We start from the raw sequence: 8911 nt of genomic DNA, 5'->3' as shown, positions 1-8911 counted from the left end.
AAGCCAAGGAGAGAGACCTGGAACAGAGCCTTCTCTTCAAACCCTCAGAAGGAATCAACCTTATCAGCACTTTAATTTTGAACTTGTAAAATCCCACAAAAACCACGCCAGACACGGGATATCACATAAGAGAGTTTATTAAGCAAAGTGTCTCCCTGCAGGGTAAGAGAGAAAATGAGAGGAAAAGAAAAGGAAGGAGAAAGGGTGTGTGCTAGAGAGAGTGGAAAGCGAGGAGGAGAAAGAAAGCAAGTGAGTAGGAGGGAAAAAGCAAGAGAAAAGATGGCGGGGAAGCTATCTTTTAAGAATCCAGCTAGGCTAACAGGGGACCAATAACAGAGAACGATACTTGCAAGCTGACTGATGAACCAATAGCTAGCTAGGACGTTCACAGATTGACAAGTGGTTGGGAGGCAGGGAAAATGGCTATACCGGAAAGGGCGGGGAGAGCAGCTTTCAGACTGACAAGCTAGGTTGTGATGCAGAAGGCAGGGAGAGCAGCTTTGTATTACAGAACTTGAGACTCTAAAACCATTTTTTCAATGACCTGGTTTATGGCAGCTGTAGCAAACAAATACAATAATTGAATTTTGGAGGCTGAACTTTGTAGAAAGGGTGTCTACCTTCAGGGCAGGGGGTAGTGGTGAGCATGGCCTGAGCTGGGTTAGGAGCTTAGGGCATCCATGTAGTAACCAGGCCCAGCAGAGGATATCAGAAAGCAAGAACATGGAGGGGGGCTTCCATGGGCATGGGAAGAGGGATCCTGGCAAAAGACTTTAGCGTCTAATGAGGCAAACATGGGGTTTACCCATGAGGTAAACATGGAGCATCTCAGCATAGAGTACCGAAGCCTAAAGTTAGGTGAGATGGGCACCCTGAAGGGAAGGTGGACCATTAAAGTGTCAGTCAAGCAGGGTACTGTGGTTTGAATATGTCCCCCAAACCTCATATGTTAGAAACTTAATTCATAAATTCATATGTTATTGGTATTTAAAATTGGGCCTTTTGGGAGGTGATCTGGTCTTAGGGCTCCACCCGCATGAATGGATTAAGAGGTTATTGAGGGAGTGGCTTTAACTTCTCCCAGGTTTGTTCTGTCTCACCAAGTGATACACTCCATCACCAGAAACTGAGCAAATGTCAGTGCCATACTCTTGGACTTCACAGCCTCCACAACTGTAAGCTAAATAAATATTTCTTTATAAATCACCCAGTCAGTGGTATTCCATTATAACAACAGAAAACAGACTAAGACATGGGCAAGGACAGCTTCCATGATGAGGGGTCAAAGGCAGTAGTTGGAGATCAACCTATTATCCAGAGTGACAATACAATACATTAAGTTACATATAGCAGAATGTGACATAATTGTAAGGAACTTGAACACACTTAAAAGTAGGGAAATTTTTGCAAGGCATGCTGACACATGCCTATAACCCTAGAGACTGGGGAACACTAAAGCAGGATGATGTTCAAGGCCAGCCATGGCAACTTAGCAGGATCCTGTCTCAAAATAAAAAATAAGAAGGGTTGGGGGTGTAGCTTAGTGGTAAAGTGCCCCTGGGTCAATCTCCAGTACCAAAAAACAAAATGAATAAAAAGGAAATTTTTTAAAGTAGGGAATTTTTTGTTTAGTTATAGATGTCCACTTTCATTCCTCTTATTCAATACAGTATTGGAAGTCTTATTCACAGAAATAATACAAGAGAAAGAAAGCTGGACACAGTGGCACACACCTGTAATCCCAGTTACTTGGGAGACTGAGTCAGGAGTATGGCAAGTTGGAGGCCAGCCTCAGCAACTTAGCAAGACCCTGTCTCAAAATAAAGGACTGAGAATGTACCTCAATGGTAAAACACCACTGGGTTTGATCCCCAGTACCAAAAAAGGAAAAAAAAATATACACCCAAAGAGGAAATGAGAGGTCAAATTATCCCTGTTTGCAGATGATGTGTCAGAATTAAAATTAAATTTTAGTTAATACAGACCTTTTTTTAATAACCTTAAGCATGTGGAAGTAATGCTAGATTTTCTGATTAGTAATGCCAATATAAGAAGTTCAGGTGGTTATGTTTAATTAGGATCTCCATGAGAAAACCAACCCAAAACTTACCAAAAAAACTACATTTGTATTATAATTTCTGTTTGTCTGTTTATTTATTTATTTGGGTACTAGGGATTGAACTTAGGGACACTCAACCACTGAGCCACATCCCCAGCCCTATTTTGTGTTTTATTTAGAGACAGGGTCTCACTGAGTTGCTTAGGGCCTTGCTAAGTTGCTGAGGCTGACTTTGAACTCATGATCCTCCTGCCTCAACCTCCCAAGCCAATGGGATTACAGGTATACACCACCATACCCGGTTGCAGTTTTCACTGTTAATAGCCTGAAAAAAAGATCTGCTTTAAAATTTTTTTTTGTTTTAGTTGTGTACAAACCTTTATTTTAATTTATTTATATGTGATGCTGAGGATGGAACCCAGTGCCTCACACATGCTAGGCAAGCGATCTACCACTTAGCCACAACCCAGCCCCAAAATATGCTTTTTTAGAACCAAAATGATCAAACGAATGTATTTTGTCTGAAGACTCACTTTGAATATGTGAACTTGAATTTTTATTTAAAAAATTATTTTGAGCTCTCAGGGTTTTTTTTTTTTTTCTTCTTTAAAGTCTATCACATTTCAGCCCGTTCCGCTGGCATGCACCTATAGTTCCAGCTACTCAGGAGATTGAGGCAGGTGGTTCATTTGAGTCCAGGGGCTGGAGATCAGCCTGAGCAACATATTGAAACTCCATCTCAAAAAAAAAGTTACAAATAAAATCAGGGCTGGGGTTGTGGCTCAGTGGTAGAGCACTCGTCTAGCATGTGTGAGGCCCTGGGTTCAATTCTCAGCACCACATAAAAATAAATAAATAAATAAATAAATAAATAAATAAATAAATAAATAAATAAAATAAAGGTCCATTGACAATTAAAAAAATTTTTTTAAATCAAAAAGTCTACCACATTTCTATTCCAAAGCACATAATAATTAGATTTCAAAAAAGGGAAGACAAATTGGACTTAGACAAGAACCAGAAATAAAAATAAAGAGATGGGAGGAGGAGATTCTATTTCCACTTGAGAGTCACTCTGAGAATCATAAAATGTTATGGTATATAGAAATTCTAAAAAGACAGGAGATAGGCCAGGCATGGTGGTACATGCCTGTAATCCCAGCCTCTTAGGAAGCTGAGGCAGGAGGATCTCCAGTTCAAAGCCAGCCTCAACAACTCAGCAAGGCCATAAGCAACTCAGCGAGACCCTGTCTCTAAATAAAATATAAAAAGGGCTGGGGATGTGGCTCAGTGGTTAAGTATACCTGGGTTCAATCCCTGGTACCAAAAAAAAAAAAGTAAATGAAACAAGGTTAAACTCCCACCGTAGGACCCTAAGATGAATTTGTGACACTGAAGAAGTACAGGTTCATCCTTTGGTCTCACTTCCAAGTCATAGATAATTATTGCAAAAGTAGCTAATCTATGGAATGTTCTAATGATTTGGTTCCTTTTCCCTCTTTTCCCTTCCATAGCTTACTAGGATCTGATCTGTAGTCTGAAAATATGGAAAAAGATTCTCCAGTGAATAGGACTTACATTTTAAGCTGTTGGAAACTATATGGTTATGAAAGAATCCTTTAAATTTTTTCCATTTTTAATTGGCATATATTATTTGTACTTACTTGTGGGTATAGTATTATAATTTGATAATATCAAATTTGATAATATCAAAGGAGCTGTAAGTTCAGTCCTTGTCCCCAGTGCCAATCCAATAACCGGGCACAGTTTTGAGAAAAAGAAAGAAGGTTTATTGCTTTACTAGCAAAGGAAAAACAAAGGGAACTCCTGTCCCAAAGGCTGTGATTCTGCCCATCAGGAGGAACAGGGGGGATTTTATAGAGGTGATTTAAAGGGAATGAGATCAGGGAGGACAAATGAGGAAGGAGAAGATCAGGGAAAACATAAGGGAGGAGAAGGTTAGGGAAAAGAAGATCAGAGAAGGTCAAGGAAAAGGTTAAGAAAAAGAAGATCAGGGAGAAGAAGGTTGGGCAAAAGAAAAAAAAACATGTAAGTTTCAAAGCCGCAGGGGATATACTCAAAGCATCAAGTGAACCCCTGTTGCAGATACACACATACAATGTGCAGTAATCAACTGAGGGCAATTAGCATTTCCATCTTCCCAAATACTGTCATTTCTCTACAGTAACTTCATTTAAAGGCATAATATAGTTTGCCTTCAAGTTTCCACTTTAATATTTTCACTCTGAGTATGCTAATATTCCTCCTGACTCTTGACATTTACCCAAAGCAATTCTCAGAAGTTTCTAGAAATATGTAGAATATACTGTAAAACAAGGAAAGACAAGCTTAAAAATCAACTGACATTCCACCTTAAGAATCAAGAAAAAGGCTGGGCACTGTGGCCTCCCCTGTAATCCCAAGCAGGAGGATGGCAAATTCAAAGTCAGCTTTAGCAACTTAGTGAGGCCCTGTCTCTAAATAAAATATAAAAAAGGGCTGTGGATGTGCCTCAATGCTAAAGTACCCCTGGGTTCAATCCCTGGTACCAAAAAAATAAACTAGAAAAAGAAGTCTACAAAAAGAGTGGTTGGATTTGATCGGTGGATGTGTATGCACATATGAAAATGTCACACTGAACCTCATTAATATGTACAATTAATGTAACAGTGTCCACTTTATGCTTTGAATATAACCCTTGCTGCTCTGCTACTGCCACTTGTTTTTTACAGGGACATGTTTCTCTCTCTTCCTCTCTCCCTGCTCCTCCCTAATCTCTCCCTCCCCCCCTAATCTCAGGGAAACAGGATCACCTTTCTTCCCCATCCTAGGCAGAGTTATCTGTCCCTGAGCACACACCTACCACAGGAACAAGGTAATCCAGACTTTGGGGATGGCACCAGATCACAGAAATGACCAGTTTGCAAATTAACAAGTGAATTACAACTCCAACAGAGAACTCGTGGAATGTAGCCTTTGAGTTATCTCTTTAAAAGTCCCCTATCCTGCTGATGGGTAGAATAAGCAATAAACCTTCTTTTTTCTTTTTCTCAAAATTGTGTCCTCATTATTGGATTGGCATCAGGAACAAGGACCAAGTTTTCAGCAATATTAATATGTTAATCAAAATTTCATTAAATTATTCCATTGTATGCATGTATTCACTGCATTTTGTTTATATGTTCATCAATTCATGGACAATGAACATTTCCACTTTTTGGCTACTTGGAAATAATGTTGCTATGAGCATACCTCTTAGACTCAACAATAAAATGTTAAACCACCATATTTTTTAAAAAGGATCTGGAAAGAGGACATGAAATCAAGGCAAATGTAGAAGGAAGGACATAGTAAAGATAGGTGCAGAAATTAATGAAATAAAAAATCAACAGAGCCTCAAATGGTGTTACTGAAAGCTTTGTCTTTGTCCCTAAGGCCAATCCAATAATGAAGACATGATTTTGAGGGGGAAAAATGAAAGTTTATTGCTTTGCTAGCAAAGGAGAAACACAGGGGATTGTTGTCCAGAGCCCATGATTCTGCCCATCACAGGGAACAGGGGGCTTTCAAAGAGGTGGCTCAAAGGCTACATTCCATGTGTTCTCTGTTGGAGTTGTAATTCACTTCTTAATTTGGGAGATAGTTGTTGGCATCAGATCTGCCATTTTGCTGCTGCAAATATTCTCCCTCCCCCACACCACTTTACAACCCAGATTGTTAGCCCAAGAACTTCCTCGCCAGCCATTGGTCCATTGTTATTAGCCCGTGAAATTCCACTACTTAAGAGTAGCTCCCCTGCCATTCTCTCTCTCTCTCCTCCTCGCTTTCATGCTCTCTCCTCCTGGCTCTCTCCTCCTGGCTTTCACTCTCTCTCTCTTTCTCTCATTTTTTTCTCTCTCACTCTGCAGGGAGACACTCTGCCTGTCTGCTTAATAAAATCTCTTGTGTGAGTTCCTGCATCCGGAGTGGTTTCTGGGTGCTTTCAATAGTCATTTCTGAGATCTTCTGGAGCCATCCCCAAATCTGAATTATTTGGTTCCCGTGATGGGTTTGTACTCAAGGACAGATATCTGTGCCTAAAATGTAGAAGAAAGGCAATCCTGTTTCCCTAGAGATTAGGGAGGGGGAGGGATTCGGGATAAGGAAGGAGAGAAGAGGAGAAAGAAACATGCCCATTTTAAAAATAAGTTGCAGTGGAAGAGCAGCGAGGGCTATATTCAAAGCATAAAGTGGACCACTGTTTCAAAGGTTCTTTGAAAACACTTAAATTAATAAACCCGCTGGATTTGGTAGTACAAGCCTATAATCCAGTGATTTGAGAGGCTGAGGCAGGAGGATCCCAAGTTGGAGGCCAGCCTCAGCAATTGAGTGAGGCCCTAATCAATTTAGTGAGAACCTTTCTCAAAATAAAAAAATGGGCTGGGATGTGACTCAGTGGTAAAGCGCCCCTGGGTTCAATCCCAAGTATCAAAAAAAAAAAAAGATAACTCTATAACAAGAATTTTCAAGGGGGCTGGGATTGTAGCTCAGTGGTAGAGCACTTGACTAGTATGTGTGAGGCACCGGGTTCAATCCTCAGCACCACATAAAAATAAATAAAAGAAAGGCATTGTGTTCATGTACAACTAGAAAAAACTTTTTAAAAAGAAGAATTTTCAAGGGAAAAAAAGAGAACAAATACCAATTTCTCTTGTCAAAATGACATCAATACATATCATACAAACATTAAAAGCAAAATAAGATCTTGGTCTCAACTCTTGAGCTGAGGGAGGGATATACCGGATCCCAGATGCTACCGGCTATTAGTTTGTGGATGAGGAAGAGGAGCATGTGGGGAAGGACTGTCCTCAACTTGATCCCAATGGGAGAAAGTGAAGAAATAAGAAGGAAAATCGTGGGCCCTGCACCAGATTCCAGTCATAGTTATCACCGGGTATTTCACTGCTGGGAAGACAGAGACGACAACTTTTTTTTTTTTTTTTTTTTTTTTTTTTTTTTTTTTTTTTTTTTTTTTTTTTTTTGGTACCAGGGATTAAACCCAGAGACATTTAACCACCGAGACACATCCCCAGCCCTTTTTATATTTTATTTAGAGACAGGGTCTTGCTAAGTTACTTAGGGCCTCACCAAATTGCTGAGGCAGGCTTTGAACTTGGGATCCTCCTGCCTCATCCTCTTTTTTTTTTTTTTTTTTCTTTTTTTTTTTTGGGGTGCTGGGGATTGAACCCAGGGCCTTGTGCTTACAAGGCAAGCACTCTACCAACTGAGCTATCTCCCTAGCCCCGCCTCATCCTCTTGAGTCACTGAGATTACAGGCATGCGCCCCAGCACTCAACAAGACAACTCTTCTTGAACTATATTTTATAGAGCAACATAGTAAACAGTAGCAGTCACTGTAGACAAATTTGAAGAAAGGAGTACAGTAGAGATCCATAGCTGTAAGCCACGGGATGAGCTCTATAAAGCATAGCTGGAACTTGGAAAGCGTTGCCTCTGATAGACAATGGCCTTAGAGTTATTGAGAATTTGATGCAGAAAGGGAAATTTGATCACATACTGTTAGTGACCACTGAGTTAGCAGATCCCTGTGTCGTGGCTTCTATGTTTTGAGTTGATACTGAATTGGACAGTGATATTTATCTTGATGGTAGCATAAGTGTTATGAATTCAAAATATGGATTAAAACATTTAACAGAAGAAAAATCTGATGGCCTCATCATTGAAGCTGCTAGGTGAGCTGCTTCAACAGGTGTCCTTCTTATCAATAAGATTGACTTGGTTCCAGAAGAGTAAAGATTTAAACAAATTAAGACCAACTATTAGCTGGGCTCGGTGGCACACGTCTGTAATCCCAGGGGGCTCAGGAGGATAGGGCAGAAGGATGGCAAATTCAAGGCCAGCCTCAGCAATTTAGCAAGGCCCTAAATAATTTAGTGAGACCCTGTCTCAAAATGAAAAATAAAAAGGACTGGGGATGTGGCTCAGTGGTTAAGCACCCCTGGGTTCAATCCCCAGTACGTCTCCCCACAAAAGAGTAACTATTAGATCAATAAATGGACTAGGAAAAATCTTAGAAGCATAAAGACCAAGAGTTGATCTCTCTAATGTATCAGATATCTCTCTGGAAAGTGTTTGCAGAAAACATAGCCTCACCTTGATCAGAATATTGTTATATTCACATTTGAAGTACCAGGAAATGCAAAGGAGGGCTAAGTATATTTATTCACAGTCTCCTGTGCGAAGAGTGTGAGAAATAAGGACAGTCACTGCATGGAGGTCACATGGCACTAAAGGGGCTGGTAAGAACAAAGACAAACCACAAGTGATTGTCCAAGGTATCCACAAGCTCTGTGGTCTGGAAGAAAGTCCAGTGGGCTGGAAAGATGACACTGAGAGAACAAATCAATTGGTCCTTATTGGCAGGAATTTAGAAAAGGATATCCTTAAACAGCTATTTATAGCCTCTGTAACAGAAAGAATAGCAGTGGACAGCACATTTCAAAGAAGATCAAATTTGTCCATAACAACTTTAGAAGCATTTCTTACTAAAAGGAAGGAGCATTTCTTACTGAAAATGTGTGTGTGTGTATGTGTGTGTGTGTGTGTATAATTTTATTTTGGTACCAGGGATTGAACCCAGGGGTACTTAAACCCTGAGCCACATCCCCAGCCCTTTTTAAATTTAGAGACAGAGTCTCACTGAGTTGCTTAGTGCCTCACTAAATTGCTGAGGCTGGCTTTGAACTTGTGATCCTCCTGCCTCAGCCTCCCAAGTTTCTGGTATTACAGGTGTGTGCCACCAAGCCCAGTCCTACTGGGTATATTTCAAGCATCTATACTTTTCATTACATT

The 8911-nt window shown here is 40.2% G+C and overlaps 1 pseudogene; it reads left to right on the top strand.

Moving 5' to 3' along the window:
- The first annotated feature begins 794 nt into the window (after window positions 1-794).
- LOC124971662 (COBW domain-containing protein 6-like) lies at window positions 795-8583 on the top strand (annotated as a pseudogene).
- The last annotated feature ends 328 nt before the right edge of the window (window positions 8584-8911 follow it).

The sequence above is a fragment of the Sciurus carolinensis genome, chromosome X (genome assembly GCF_902686445.1).
Source record: "Sciurus carolinensis chromosome X, mSciCar1.2, whole genome shotgun sequence".
Lineage (NCBI taxonomy): Eukaryota > Metazoa > Chordata > Mammalia > Rodentia > Sciuridae > Sciurus > Sciurus carolinensis.
Note: the sequence above shows the minus strand (reverse complement) of the source record. Positions and strands in the feature narration are given on the sequence as shown.